This window comes from Loxodonta africana, chromosome 11 (assembly GCF_030014295.1).
Source record: "Loxodonta africana isolate mLoxAfr1 chromosome 11, mLoxAfr1.hap2, whole genome shotgun sequence".
NCBI classification, from domain to species: domain Eukaryota; kingdom Metazoa; phylum Chordata; class Mammalia; order Proboscidea; family Elephantidae; genus Loxodonta; species Loxodonta africana.
This window is the reverse complement of record NC_087352.1, coordinates 21,682,051-21,699,057: the sequence shown is the minus strand read 5'-3', so window position 1 is coordinate 21,699,057 and position 17,007 is coordinate 21,682,051.

The window sequence follows — 17,007 nt, the reverse complement described above, 5'->3', positions numbered from 1 at the left end:
TCATGGAGTGGCTGTTGGATTTGAACCGCTAACCTTTCAATTTGCAGCTGAGTGCTTTAGCCACTGTGCCACCAAGCCTCCTTTAGGTTATGTTAGGTCTGCAATGTCTTTGATCGGTGATCATAAGTCACTGTAATCACATGTTTGGGAGCATAGACCTATAATAGGACCCTTCTGTCTTGTATACCTCACATTTGAATTTTCCAGTCTCTGCTAGAATCAGTTACTGATTATATTGTGCGTATTTATTCAGTTTATACACCTAAATCTTAGTTTTTTTAAAAGGACAACGCCAACTCAGCTTTAGTAAATTTTCCGAAGTTATGGGTAAGATCTCTAAACTCCCTTATTTTATAGGTTGTGGTACAGGTCTTATTCTAAAATGAACTGTATTAACCATAGGTACATGACTTGCCCCAAGTTTCCTAAGTAGGCTAAATTACATATACAAAACCAAACCTGTTGCCATCAAGTCAGAATGACTCATAGCAACCCTATAGGACAGAGTAGAACTGCCCCATAGGGTTTCCAAGGAGTGGCTGGTGGATTCAAACTGCTGACCTTTTGGTTAGCAGCTGAGCTCTTAACTGATGCACCACCAGGGCCCTAAATTAACACAGGCCCATATATTATTTCCTAACTTTTTAAGATCATGCCAGGAATTGGATGGAAGTCTTACACCATCAGCTTCAAACTGAGAGTTGTTACGAGAGCGGAAGGAACAAGCAACGGCAGCAGAGGGAGAACCCAAGGTTGGAAAGTCTCCATTCCCAAATGCAGAAAAGAAGAAGGAGTTGGAGAAAAATGCACTCACGAAAACGCACACATCATGGACCCAAAGTGAAGTGGCCTCAGCTGGAGAATGACTTGAAAGAGTGGATTCTTTCTCAAGAACAAAATCCAGCTGCCTCTACTGTCGCAGCTCAGATGAAAGCAAATGTCCTGGCAAATGAAGGAGGAATCTCAGATTTCAGTGTGCGTTTCCCCTGAATTTCTCAGTTCATGACAAGGAATGGCATTTCTGTGAGAATGAGAACCATTGTTGGCCAGTGGCTTCCAGATGACAGCAAAAGATGGTTGACTTACGCAGATTTGTCACCATGGAAAATTTCTAAACTAGGTATCTTTGCAATGAATGTAATTAATATGGACAAGGTTCTGCTGTCTCTCCACATTTTGGCCACCATGACTGTAGCTGCTTCAGGTACAAAAACTGTAGCCATTACGTATAATCACTGGGGACAAGGGGGCTTGCTTCACTGTAGTCCTTAGTTGCACTGTGAGTGTGGTGAAATTAAAGCCAGCAGTGATTTTTAAGAGAATTACCATGCCCCTCGAAAAACCTCCCACCAGTGTGGCTGTTCATGGTAATAAGAAGGGATGAATGGATGGTGACTTTGTGAAAGTATGGGCAGATAAATGTTATAGGGCTAGGCAGGGTGGATTCTTTTTGAAGAAGTCTTTACTAATTTTTGATGCCATGGCTGCCCACAAAGAAAAAATGTTCACAATTATATTAACTGGTGCCCACTATCAGTCATACCTGATGGCCTTACCTGCAAGCTGCAGCCATTAACCACCCATTCAAGACTTTCATCAGAAGAGAGCGAGATGGATGGATACACTCTGGGGCTTACGAGTTCACACCATCACGATGACTGAAGTAGGCACCACTTATGGGTCTGCAAGTGGGTGGCATCTGTTTTGGGGAAAATAACTCCAGAAACCATCTACAATGGCTTCGGAAAGGCTGGGATCGTATACCAGCAGAGTGAGGAGCAACTGAATACCAATAACAAAGATAAAGATGCCAAAGGCAGAGACAATGATGGCATCAGTTCAGAAGTCACAGCAGAGCATCTGCTGGCATCTTGGGATACTTCAATGATGATAGTGATGAGGGATCTGACTTTGGAGGGTTCCAGGCGTTGGATGATGATGAATGAATAAAATGGCCTATTTTAAGATGAAAACAGTTTCTCCTGGAGACTTGTATTTGTTGAATTCAAATACTGATTATCCTAAATTGTGTTTCAGTTTAAGATTTATGAAAGCAATAAAATATTTTTTAAAAACATCATGCTTTTTGGTTTTAGGCCTAGGATCATTTCTTAGTTACGAATTTGTAATTTTTCGTGCATTCATACTCTTTGGTTTCAACATGGCGTCCCACTGGTCCATTCATGTTTTATCAGGAAATTACAAAAGTTAAATTTTATATCACTTTTGATCTGGTAAGTACTTGGTTAAATTTCAAATAGTATAAAATCAATATCTACCGTAAGTGAAATTTCCATGTCATCAGAAATAGAAATTGAAGTCAGCAACATGTTAAAAAAAAAAAAAAATTGGCATAGTACACTTATGAAGATAATGCACAGGCAGGATTGCACATGTGGCAAAAAAAGTATGTGCACATTATTTGAGTAAAGATATGATACACATTGGAATTTATACTGGGGAGAACTAAGTCTCTAGTCCTTAAATCAGCCTCAGATGCTACATTCTACATTATATACTTGAAGGTCAAAATCTCTTCAAACTCAGGAGGTGTGTGTCAATGGATCAGTGACGTGTGGAAAAATCCATTTATCTTTATTTAATAAAAAATTTTCAATTATTTGAGGTTTCTTGACAAGGCTTCATTACTATTCATGACTTTCTACCTAAGGTTTAAAATCTGGCCATTATGCCTTCATTATTAGCCTTTTACATGTTCCCATGTGGTCTCCTAGAAGTGATGAATGAGATGACAGGTCTCCTTCATTAGGTGGGGGTGGTGCAGTGAATTACGTAGGTATATCTGACCACCACTTCAAAGGAATCCACCTTGGGCTTACGCTGATGGTGATGGAGGTCAGACTCTTCTACACTATTTTTTATAGTGGGGATGATTCATATCCATGTACCCTAAAAGAACAAGGACCTTGACTTTTAACATACATTATTGTTGTTAATTGCCATCAAGTCAATTTTGATAGATGGTGACCCCATATATGCAGAGTAGAACTGGTCATAGGGTTTTGAAGGCTGTGACCTTAAGGAAGTAGACAGCCAGGCCTGTCTTCCAAGGTGCCTCTGGGTGGTTTCGAACCACCAACCTTTTGGCTAAAAGTAGAATGCTTAACTGTGCCAACCAAGGACTCTTTAACATACATTATGGTGACAATTTGAGAGTATGGGGAGGGGTGAAGAATTGATGTAAAACAATAACTAAATCATGATAAGTGTGTTCAGAGCCACCTTCAACGGCATGTCATTTTGAGTAATAGGACTGGATTATTCTACCAAGAGACGATGAAACAGAGCAGGCCAGGACATTGAGTGTCAGACATTTTCACAGAAGCAGATTGGTAATAGGGACAGTTCATGTGGTAGAAATACTGGAAAGCTATTGATGGTTACCTCATTTGAATTGCAATAGCTGTTGTACGTCACGGTGAATGAAAACTTATAAGTCTTGTTCTTGGAAACTGAACTGAGAGTAATTATTGGGGAGGGTTTAATCAAAAGAACAAAAATACATTGTATATGTGTTGATTTCACATTTAGCCACTAGCATTGCATTTTGCTTCTGTTTTATTCAGAATGTATCATAGGTATTAAGGTTTCTAGGTGGTGTAAACCCTTTACCCTCAGTTATTAACTGAAAGGTGGGTGGTTGTCCTAGTTATCTAGTGATGCTATTCTACAAACAGTCTCTCCAAGGCAATCTAGGCTTTTATTATTAAGTACCTTAAAACTTCTCCGGTCTCTACCCATTACCCAATTCCATAACCACTTCAACACTTCAGGTGTTTGTCAGAGGAGTGCCCTCATTTCTGGGTACCAGTCTATCTTAGTGAACTAGTGCTGTTATACCAGAAATACCAAGTGGGTGTCTTTCACAAACAGAAATTTATATTCTCAGTTTCAGAGGCTAAAAGACTGCAATCAGGGCACCGGTACTAGGGAAAGTTTTCTCTCTGTGTCGGCTCTGGGGAAAGGTCCTTGTCTTGTCAGCTTGGTTCCCTGGAGATTACCATGTGGCTTGGCATTTATCTTCTCTGTCTCTGCTTGCTCGCTTGTTTAATCTCTTACGTTTCAAAAGAGATTGACTCAAGATACACCATACATTAATCCTGTCTTGTGATTCCTGGCACCATTTCCCTACCATTCAGCTGTGCTGACTTGTCATTGTTTCTCTGCCACTAGGCCCTCTTCTGGACCACTTGCTTCAGTGCTACAGCTCTCTGTTACGGGTACATGAGGTTCTCAGCACAGGAAACCTAGGTCCAAAGGACTTGGCTTGTTCCAGACTCTTCTTGTTGATAATGAGGTCCTCCTCAACCTGCGTGGGGTTGGCCACTTACATAAACAAACTCCTTGTCAATTTCAAGGTGTGGCCCTCCCAGCAGGTCCCCTTGAGGACCGCAAGTCAGACAATCCTATTGGATGGCTTTTCACACCACTATTTGAATAGCAAATAGACCAGTCCCAGCGAGGTGCATAAAATAAACCAATCACCGGGCAGACTGTTACCCAACCAACCATTTGTGACAAAATTATAAGCCCAGGACCAGAAAGGTCATATATAAGAGAAACCCATTGCCCTGCACCATCCCACCTCTCCATTCCTTGTCACCAGCCACTTCCGTGGTTGTTCCTCTCTCTGACTTTTACCACTCAGAGGTTGATCAGACCTCATCCCTAGCTACCTTGAACCAGGCCAAAACATCCCTGGCCACCCAGGGCCAGGGTATCAGGAACCAGCCATAGGCTCAGGAGTCTACACAACTTCCTGCAGTTCAGCCCAGCTCATCTCCCCTTTGTCTATCCCTGGTACTAGGTTGCAAGGTAGAAGGACTCTGTCATTCTACAAGTTATTACATATAAAGAACAACAGTAAAATGAACATAACATTGTGTTAATCAAAAAATAAAAGAACCACTAGAAATTTATAAAAACCTTTATATTTAGAAGACTTATTGAATCACAAAGGGAATATGGTAACTGTATGCCCACATTTGTGTATTTAGGATAAACTGCTTATTTTCTAGAAAAAGAAGTGTGACATGTATTAACTGAGGGAAAAAAAAACACTCTAATTTTACTTTGAAATTATAATGTAAATATATATACCAGATATTGCAAAAAATCTGATATTTTAAGGGCAAGTTACATAAACATTTCCAGCAGCAGGTAGCTACCAAACTGTAATCTCTGTAAGTATTTTTTAAAGAATAAGACATCCTCCATCATTCTGTCTAGTTTATATAATAAAATTAAAGAAAAATCTAGAATAATTAAATTCATATTTATATCAAACACATATAAAGAACAATATAAGGTAAACATTAGCAATTTTAATGCACTGGTATGGTATAGTCTTCCAGAAAAGACAAAATTGCTAAGTGGAGTTTATTCTACCAGTGTGAGAATAGTTCAATTAGGTGGCCGTGGGTTAAATAATTTAACTTTACCCAAAGCAATTTGGTTTTTGTCCTTGGCTCCTGAGAGATAACTCTAAACTCTTGGAATTTCCTGAGTAACTGTGGTATCTTTCTCATCTACAAACCTCCAGTCCATATTTTGTAGATTATGGTAATCATGTGACAAAGGTGCCAGCTGGCTAGTATAGAAGGACCACCTTGTGACATCAAACTGGTGTGCAGTGGAGGACATGATTCTATCAATCATGCCTACAAAATGAGGTCCCAGTGAAAGGTCTGGACACAGAAGCACCATTGGCTTCCCGGTCAATGAAAGACATTGATGCACGTAGGAGGGTAGCACATCTCTTTTTAGGATATTAAAGTTCTATGTTGGAAAATCTCTCAGACCTTGCACTATGTGTCTCTTGTATCCTTTTTTCAGGAATAAAACTGTAATCATATGTTTAGCTGTAAAAACATTCTTGAGCACCAACTGAAAGGCCAACCCTGACCACAAGAATCAGCACAAAACTAGTTTCCATAAGGTGGAGATCAAATATGTCCCCTTTCTCCAACTTTTCCACCATTTCTGACATCAGCAGTTCTCACCACGGCGCTCTTTATTGGGTTGATAATTTACTGAAACCATCACAGAGAACTCATGGAAACGACATAACTGCAATAACAACTTTAATAACAGAGAAAGATACGAACACAAAAACGAAGATATGCAAGGGGTGAGGTTCCGGGTTAGTCCCAGGATGGGGCCTCAATGTTCAAAAGGAGACCAGTTTACATCACAAAGGGGACCCACTTACCCTTCTGGAAAACCGAGGTTCATTCTTACTCATCAGTAAATATCAAAGAGGAAAATCAATGCTGTCACTTGGTGGGCTTGGCTATTCGTCAGTCCTCTCATCTCTCAGCTGTGGTTATGTATTTACACTCTATTGCCATGGTGTGGATCTGCTCATGGCTTAGGTTAGGCACATGTTAGTCCTTAAAGTGACACTTCTGCTTTTTAACACTTTAAAGAGCTCTTTTGCAGCAGATTTGCCCCAAACAATGCATCTTTTGACTGCTGCTTCCATGGGTGTTGATTGTGGATCCAAGTAAAATGAAATCCTTGACAACTTCGACCTTTTCTCCCTTTACCATGATGTTGCTTATTGGTCCAGTTGTGAGGATTTTTTTTTTTTTTATGTTGAGGTGTAAGCCATACTGAAGGCTGTAGCCTTTGATCTTCATCAGTAAGTGCTTCAAGTCTTCTTCACTTTCACCAAGCAAGGTTGTGTCATCTGCGTATCTCAGGTTGTTAATGAGTTTTCCTCCAATCCAGATGCTGAGTTCTTCATATAGTAAAGCTTCTTGGATTATTTGTTCAGCATACAGATTGAAAAAGTATGGTAAAAGGATACAACCCTGCTGCACACCTTTCTTGACTTTCAATCAGGCAGTATCTCCTTCCTTGTTCTGTTCAAATGACGGCCTTTGGTCTATGTACAGGTTCCTCATGAGCACAATTACCACCAAAACCAAACCCACTGCCGTCGAGTCGAATCCAACTCATAGTGACCCTACAGGACAGAGTAGAACTGCCCCATAGAGTTTCCAAGGAGCGCCTGGCGGATATTGAACTGCTGACCTCTTGGTTAGCAGTCGTCACACTTAACCACTACGCCACCAGGGTTTTCGAGCACACTTAAGTGTTCTGGAATTCCCATTCTTTGCAAAGCTATCGATGATTCGTTATGATCCACACAGTCAAATGCCTTTGCATAGTCAATAAAACACAAGTAAACATCTTTCTGGTATTCTCTGTTTTCAGCCAGGATCCATCTCACTTCAGCAATGATATCCCTTGTTCCACGTCCTCTTCTGAATCTGGCTTCAATTTCTGGCAGTTCCCTATGTACTGCTGCAACAACTTTTAAATTATCTTCAGCAAAATTTTACTTGTGTGTGATATTAATGTTATTGTTTTATTATTCTGCATTCTTTTGGATCACTTTCTTTGGAATAGGCATAAATATGGATCTCTTCTAGTGGGCAGCCAGGGAGCTGTCCTCCAAATTTCTTGGCATGGACGAGTGAGCATTTCCAGTGCTGCATCCATTTGTTGAAACACCTCAATTGGTATTCCGTCAATTCCTGGAGCCTTGTTTTTCACCAGTGTCTTCAGTGTATCTTGGACTTCCTCAGTACCATCAGTTCTTGATCATCTATTACCTCCTGAAATGGTTGAACACTGACTTTTTTTTTTTTTTTTTGGTACAGTGACTGTGTATTTCTTCCATCTTCTTTTGATACTTCCTGCATCATTCAATATTTTACCCATAGAATCCTTCAATATTTCAACTTGAGGCTTCAATTTTTTCTTCATTCAGTTTGAGAAATGCCGAGTGTGTTCTTCCTTTTTTGGTTTTCTACCTTCAGGTGTTTGCACATGTCATTATAATACTTTACTTTGTCTTCTCGAGCCACCCTTTGAAATCTTCTGTTCAGCTCTTTTACTTCATCATTTCTTCCATTCACTTTAGCTACTTGACATCCAAGAGCAAGGCTCAGAGTCTCTTCTGAAATTCATTTTAGCCTTTTCTTTCCTGTCATTTTAATGAGCTCTTGTTTTCTTCATGTACGGTGTCCTTGATGTCATTCCACAACTCTTCTGTTCTTCAGTCATTAGTGTTCAATGTGTCAAATCTATCTTGTGATGGTCTCTAAATTCAGGTGGGATATACCCTGGTGAACTTGTTCTAATTTTCTTCAGCTTCAGCTTGAAATTGCATGTGAGAAATTGGTGATCTGTTCCACAGTCAACCCCTGGCCTTGTTCTGACTGATAATATAGAACTTTTTCATTGTTTCTTTCCACAGATGTAGTCGAAACAACTCCTGTGTATTCCATCCAGTGAGGTGCACGTGTGTAGTCACCATTTATGTTGCTGAAAAAAGGTATTTGCAATGAAGAAGTTGTTGGTCTTGCAAAATTCTTTCATGCGATCTTCAGCATTATTTCTATCACCAAGGCCATATTTTCCAAATACCACTCTTTTTTTTTGTTTCCAACTTTCACATTCCAATCTCCAGTAATTATCAATGCATCTTGATTGCATGTTTGATCCATTTCAGACTGCTGAAGTTGGTAAAAATATTTGATTTCTTCATCTTTGGCCTTAGTGGTTGGTGCATCCATTTGAACAATAGTCCTATTAACTGACAGCATTGTACTTCAGGATAGATCTTGAAATGTTCTTTTTGACGATGAATGTGACACCATTCCTCTTCAATTTGTCATTCCCAACATAGTGTACCATATGATTGTCTGATTCAAAATGGCCAAAACCAGTCCATTTCAGCTCACTAATGCCTAGGATTTCGATCTTTATGTGTTCCATTTCATTTTTGATGACTTCCAATTTTCCTAGATTTAAACTTTTTACATTCCATGTTCTAATTATTGATGGATGTTTGCAGCTGTTTCTTCTCATTTTGAGTCATGCCACATCAGCAAGTGAAGGTCCTGAAAGCTTAACTCTATCCATGTCATTAAGGTTGACTCTACTTTGAGGAGTGCCTTCCAATTTGAGGGGCTCATTTCTGGCACTTTATCAGACAATGTTCTGCTATTATTCATAAGGTTTTTACTGGCTAATTTTTTCAGAAGCATACTGCCAGGTCCTTCTTCCTAGTCTGTCTTAGTTTGGCAGCTCTGCTGAAACCTGTCCACCACAGGTAACCCTGCTGGTATTTTAATACCAGTGGCATAGCTTCTGCATCACAGCAACACACAGGCCACAACAGTATGACAAACTGAGAATGTACAAGGAACCTAAAAATTTGTAGCAAGCATTTAGTTTTTATATCAGAAGTGAGGGTGTCATGTAGATTCCCAGCTGGCATCTGAAGTTTTGTGCTGACCTGGCCAACTAGAGGGCTGTGCCCTGTAACTTATGAGATTGAACCTAGCTCCAGGTAGTTAGGGTCGGAGGAAGAAGTCTTGCATATGCAGCTTGTGTCTGGACAGAAGTGGAAGAAAGAGTGGGTTTTGATTTTTGTTATATATTGATACAGTGGTATATTAAAATGATCTATATTAATAAAATGAAAGGGAAATATAATGTGATCACTGCAATTTAAGCTGATGAAAATGATGAGACAAAATCCATGGTAAATATGGAAAAATATTTTTTGTACAACAACTTGCAAGAACGTCATAATAAGGGTCTACTTGTGAAGACCTACCAAGCTGCTCCCGTAAAGATTATAGCCTAGAAAACCCTATGGGGCAGTTCTGATCTGTCATGTAGGGTCACTATGAGTTGGAATCGACTCAGTGGCACACAACAAAAAGCGTATATATGTAAAACCAAAAGACCCAGAATAGCTAACAGAATAGTGAAGAAAATAAGAGTTGGAGGAATGCCACTACCCAGCTCCAAGCTTTACTATAAATCTATAGTGACCAAGATACTGTAGTACTGGGAAAGCACAAATAGATCAATGGAACAGAATACAGAGCCCAGAAATAAACACGCATCAATATATTCAGCTCATCTTTGACCAAGAGGACTGGCAATTCATTGGAGATAGAATAGTCTTTTCAACAAACGGTGCTAAAACAGTATTCTGTATTATAATGAATTCTATGAAAAATTTGCTCAATACATAACTCCCTTTTGGTTAGATAACTGGGGTATGGATTACTTCATGAACCTTCTATATTTATGCCGATTCCATTTAATTTTTTAATCATTTGCCAAATAAATCAAATGAATCATCTGGTTTAAAAGGTAGGAATTATATTTCACTGATATTAATGGAATTATTATTCTAATGCATTGAATTCCACTATTTTGTTTCCAGTAACAGTGTGAATCGCTTTCTCTAGATGTCTTATCATTTTACAATCTGTCAGAGCAAGTTTTCCTTATTACTCTTCTTTTTCAGAATTTCATTCTGGTCCATTAATATCATTCATTCAAGTCTCGAGTCCTGCTCAACATAGAGCTGATCACCCCTTCAGAAGGGCTCTGAACTACATTCTGTCCCTTCTCAAAGATACCAACACCCGACCCTCTCTTTAATAGGAATCTTGTGTATCAAGGTCTTCCCAGATCAATTTGCCCTAAAGGGACCTTTTCAGTAATTCCAGGATATTAATTCATAGAGAGAGTTCTACAGGGAATAAAAGAAGCCAGAATGGAGAAAAGAGAAAATGGAGAGAAACCTCTAGAGTATCACAAAAAAAACCAAACCCATTGCCATCGAGTCGATTCCAACTCATAGTGACCCTATAGGGCAGAGTAGAACTGCCCCATAGAGTTCCCAAAGAGCATCTAGTGGATTTGAACCACTGACCTCTTGGTTAAGCAGCCATAGCACTTAACCACTACGCCACCAGGGTTTCCCTCTAGGGTATAAAAAGTATAGTTGAGAAATATTCCATAAAGATTTTCTTGACCATAATAAGGTAAAGAAACAGCTGAAAACAAATATCTTAGGCAGAAACATAGGATGTAGAGAAGGAAAGACAGTCACATTCTAAATTCAAGGACTTCCAGGAGGAAGAGAGAACTTGGGCCCTGACCTGGGAAACCACATTCACCTGAGAAACAGCCATTCCCTCCCTTTCCTCCTCCTTTGTCCTTCTGCCTCAGACTATCTTCACAAAACACAAGCAACATTGTGAGAATACAGCTTTTGATATCAACATACCCCTTCCCATGCCACCACCACACCCACAGGCAGAAGTACATCAAATTATAAGCAGGCCCTCCTGTAACTTTTGTCACAGGAAAGATGCAGTGAGATTCATGGAATCTGTAAAATGCTAGTACTGTAAGAAATAGTAGTAGTAGCATCAGAACCTGTCTAACTTCAGATGGGATAATGACTAGTATCAGCCCAAAGCTGATTCAGACATGCCTCCACTCTCCAACCTTTTTACCAATTCTGACACCAGCCATCTTTCCCACAGCATTCTCCTCTTTTCTTCTGAGTTCAATAACCATTACAATGGCCACAAAGAACTCACAGATCATACTTACAGTTAAGTGGTTTATTAAGGAAGCAACAGGGTAAAACTTGGGATCAGGATCAACAGGCTACAACTCAAGTTGAGGATCGGAAAGTATGCAGGCAAAGTCTGGAAGGCTCCCCAAAAAGAAGAGTATATCCTTCCTTCTTCAGTTCAGGACGGCTCTCTCAGCTTCTCTCTGCCACGCAAGCAAGGAGGTTCTTCTCTCAGCTATACATGCCCCCTCTCAGCCATGCAGGCCTCCTCTCAGCCCCTTGATATAAGCTCCTCTAGGCCTCTTCAGAAAACCCTGGTGGTATAGTGGTTAAGAGCTACGGCTACTAACCAAAAGGCTGGCAGTTGAAATCCACTGGGTGCTCCTTAGAAACCCAATGGGGCAGTTCTACCCTGTCCTATAGGGTCTCTATGAGTCAGAATCTTCTCGATGGCAACAGGTTTGATTTTTGGTTTGGTTTAGGCCTTCTCAGGACAGGCTCCTCTCAGCACCCATCCCCTCAGGACAGGCTCCTCTTGGCCCCTTCAAGACAGGCTCTTCTTTTCTCTGCCATCTGTCACCACCAACTCTGCCACAGGGCCCCTTCCGGCCCTGTCACTGCAGACTCAGCTGCTGGGCCCCTTCTCACTGTCTTCAGTGTTATAGCTGTTTTAGGAGGTTTCTTGCCTTCTCTCACTCTGCTTGTCTTCTCTTCTCTCTTCCCTTTCCTTCTCCCTGCTTCTTCCTTCTTCCTGTCTGAAAAACCTCTGTGGGGCTGGCTGCATAAATAAATGTCCTCATAAATTTCAAGGTATGGCTACCAGGGCCATGAACTGATGAATCACCTCTTAGTAGGCCACAGATACTTCTTTGCATAGTAGGCTATAGTCACTTCATTGCATAAATTACAGTCAATTCATTTGCATAGTCCACTGACCAATCCCTGCAAGGCGCATACCAATCACAGGTCAGGCAGCAGCCCAGGACCAGACAAAAAGTATCAAACCAAGTTGTTTACAGCTTACCCAGGAAATGTAACAAACCTTCTGGGGTAGAAAACTAGGCCAAAGGTAACTCCTCAGGGCTTAGGGGGAAAAGCTATATTTCCAAAGAACCAAGGCAAAGGGCCACATAAAGGAACTCATTTCACGACAGAGACCAAATGTGAGTTCTCCTGCCCGTCATTAGGTGCCTTATAGAGACACACCTTAACTTCTGCTACAGCAATGGGCATGTGGGCAGGACTGGCCCCCTCCCCCAACTCCTAAACCCATGTAAAGCAAGAATTCCTTGGGCAGCTATGGTCTCAGGAGAGGATCTGGTAGAGACGTTAGTCCTATGAATGTGTTCAACCTGCTGTTTGTGTCTGTACAGAATGAAAGCCATGGAGCTGCTGGTCAAGATCGTGTGTCAAAATCCAAAACCCTAGGAAGTTCTTACTGGGGGAGATCTTAAAATTATAGTGAGTGAGGCAATGTATTTAACAAACAGTCAAGTTTGATAAATAACAGAAAGTAAATACCTGACAGAAATGTTAAAAAATAGAATGTGTGTGGCAAGGTTATTGTTCAAAATTCAATCATTGGTGATCATCAGAATATTAATTTCCAGATGAAACCTTACAAATTTTATGACTGTGGCAAAGCCTTTAATAATGTTCAAGCCTTACTATTTATCAGATAATTTCAAATGTGATAACATCACAAAGACTACAGCCAATGCTTCAAGCTTATCAACCGTCACAAAATGTACACAGCAGTGAGACCTTATAAATGTACTACAGGTAGTCCCCGATTTATGACAGGGTTCCATTCTGAGGACTCTGTCGTAAGTTGGTTCTGAAGGAAGTCAAATACCTTTTTTTTTTTTAGCTTTCATTATTATTGATATCTTTATAAATCTGAACTTTATTTGTCTTTGGGGGTTGGAAACATTACATATAAACTTACAGATATATTTTAATACATTCATACATACCGTACCCAAGCCATGGTATTTTTAATCGCATCATATGCATGCGAAAGCTGGACAATGAATAGGGAAGACCGAAGAATTGACATCTTTGAATTGTGGTGTTGGCGAAGAACACTGAATATACCATGAACTGCCAAAAGAACAAACAAATCTGTCTTGGAAGAAGTACAACCAGAATGCTCCTTAGAAGCAAGGATGGCGAGACTGCGTCTTACATACTTTGGACCTGTCAGGAGGGATCATTCCCTGGAGAAGGACATCATGCTTGGTAAAGTACAGGGTCAGGGGAAAAGAGGAAGATCCTCAACAAGGTGGATTGACACAGTGTCTGCAACAATGGGCTCAAGCATAACAATGATTGTGAGCATGGTACAGGACTGGGCAGTGTTTCATTCTGTGGCACATAGGGTCGCTATGAGATGAAAGCGGCTCGATGGCACCTAACAACAACAACATACATACATTAAAAAATACATAAATCATAAACATTTACTCTGACAGGGAATAAGAGTTGGACAACATTGGCACAGACTTCATCGTATACCAGGCCATAGCCTGCTATGCGGCAACGTTTTGAACAGTGAATCGTAAATTGAACATCTGAGAGTGATCATCTGAGAATAACATAAGCAAGTTTCTTGCTGCAACATTGTATATAGTACATTTTGCTAACAATAAGATGTACAGGAAAAAAAAATGGTCATAAGAGCAGTTCGTCCTGACTCGAATATGTTGTAAGTTGGGGACTACCTATATATGTAAATAGGCTTTTTATCCAAAAGAACTTCACTTCATCAAAGAGTTTTGACTTAGAGAAATTTTCCAGATGTATGGACTTCAGTTTACCACATACTTCATACTAGATGTTAATTCACAGGTCATGCCTTACAAATTATTGAGAAATGAAGCTTTGGGAAACATGAAGTTTTTGTTATTGTTAGGTACTTTAGAGTCAGTTCCGAATCAGAGGGACCCCATGCAAAACAGAGAGAAACACTGCCTGGTTCTGTGCCATCCTCAAAATCGCTGCTACACTTGAGCCCATTGTTGCAGCCGCTGTGTCAATCCATCTCGTTGAGGGTCTTCCTATTTTTCGCTGACCCTCTACTTTACTAAGCATGGTGTCCTTCTCCAGGTACTGTTCCCTCCTAATAATATGTCCAATGTATGTGAGATGACGTCTCCGTATCCTTGCTTCTAAGGAGTATTATGACTGTACTTCTTCCAAGACAGAATTGTTTGTTCTTCTGGCAGTCCGTGGTATGTATGTTCAATATTCTTTGCCAATGCCATAATTCAAAGGCACCAATTTTTCTTCCATCTTCCTTATTCATTGTCCAGCTTTCACGTGCATATGAGGTGACTGAAAACACCATTGCTTGGGTCAGCCACACCTTAGTCCTCACAGTGATATCTTTGCTTTTTAACACTTTAAAGAGGTCTTTCACAGCAGATTTCTTGACTGCTGCTTCCATGAATGATGATTGTGGATTCAAGTAAAATTAAATCCTTGACAATTTCAGTGTTTTCTCCGTTTATCATGACGTTGCTTATTGGTCCAGTTGTAAGGATTTTTGCTTCCTTTATGTTGCGGTGCAATCCATACTGAAGGCTGTGGTCGTTGATCTTCATCAGTAAGTGCTTCAAATCCTCTTCCACTTTCAGCAAGCAAGGTTGTGTCATCTGCATAATGCAGGTTGTTAAAGAGCCTTTCCACAATCCTGATGCCACATTCTTCTTCATGTAGTCCAGCTTGTCAGATTATTTGCTCAGCATACAGATTGAATAGTTATGGTGAAAGGGTACAACCCTGACATACACCTTCCTAGACTTTAAACCATGCAGTATCCCCTTGTTCTGTTTGAATGACTGCCTCTTGGTCTATGTGCAGGTTCCTCCTGAGCAAATTAAGTGTTCTGGAATTCCCATTCTTCTCAAGGTTATCCATAATGTGTTATGATCCACACAGTCATGATTGCCTTTGCATAGTAAATAAGACACAAGTAAACATCTTTCTGGTATTCTCTGCTTTCGGCCAAGATCCATCTGATATCAGCAAAGATATCCCTTGTTCCACATCCTCTTCTGAATCTGGCTTGAATTTCTGGCAGTTCTTTGTCAAAGTATGGCTGTAACTGCTTCTGAATGATCTTGGGCAAAATTTTACTTGTGTGTGATATTAATGATATTGTTCAATAACGTCCACATTCTGTGGGATCACCTTTTGTTGAGGTTTGAATTGTGTTCTCCCAAAATGTGTGCCAATGATTCCCAGTGTTAAGTGATTTCCAACATTTTGTCATGTAATGTGATTTTCCTATGCCTTTTTTTGTTTTTTACCATTGCCTTCAGTTCAGCTTAGACTTCTTCCTCCAGTACCATTGGCTCTGGATCATATGCTACCTCCTGAAATGGCTGAACGCTGACCAATTCTTTTTGGTACAGTGACTCTGTGTATTCCTTCCATCTTTTTTGATGCTTCCTGCGTTGTTTAATATTTTCCTGTAGAATCCTTTAATATTGCAACTCAAAGCTTGAATTTTTCTTCAGCTCTTTCAGCTTGAGAAATGCCACGCATGTTCTTCCCTTTTAGTTTCCTAACTCTGGGTGTTTGCACATGCCATCATGACACATTACTTGTCTTCTCTAGCTGCCCTTTGAAATTGTTCAGTTCTTTTACTTCATCATTTCTTTCATTCGCTTTAGCTATTCTACGTTCAAGAACAAGTTTCAGAGTCTCTTCTAATGTCCGTTTTGGTCTTTTCTTTCTTTTTAATGACTTCTTGCTTTCTTCATATATGGTGTCCTTGATGTCATTCCACAATTCGTCTGGTCTTCGGTCATTAGTGCTCCATGTGTCAAATGTATTATTGAGATAGTCTCTAAATTCAGGTGGGATATACTCAAGGTCTTACATTGACTCTTGTGGACTTGTTATAATTTTCTTCAGTTTCAACTTGAACTTGCATATGAGCAATTGATGGTCTGTTTTGAAGTCAGCCACTGGTCTTGTTCTGACAGATGATATTGAGCTTTTTCATTGTCTCCTTCCACAGATGTAGTCCATTTGATACCTGTGTATTCCATCCAGTGAGGTCCACGTGTATAGTCATCATTTATGTTGTTGAAAGAAGGCATTTGCAATAAATAAGTCATTGGTCTTGCAAAATTCTATCATGCAATCTCTGGCATTGTTTCTATCACCAAAGCCATATTTTCCACTACCAATCCTTTTTGTTTCCAACTTTTGCTTTCCAATCACCAGTAACTATCAATGTATCTTGATTGCATGTTTGATCAATTTCAGACTGCAGAAGTTGGTAAAAATCTTTAGTTTCTCCATCTTTGGCCTTAGTGGTTGGCACATAAATTTGAATAGCAGTCGTATTAATTGGTCTTCCTTGTAGGCATGTTGAGATTATCCTATTACTAACAGAGTTGTACTTCAGGATAGATCTTGAAATGTTCTTTTCGATGATGAGTGCAACGCCATTCCTCTTCAATTTGTCATTCCTGGCATAGTAGACCATATGATTCTCTGATTCATAATGGCCAATACCAGTCCATTTCAGCTCACATATTCCTAGGATATCAGTCTTTATGCAT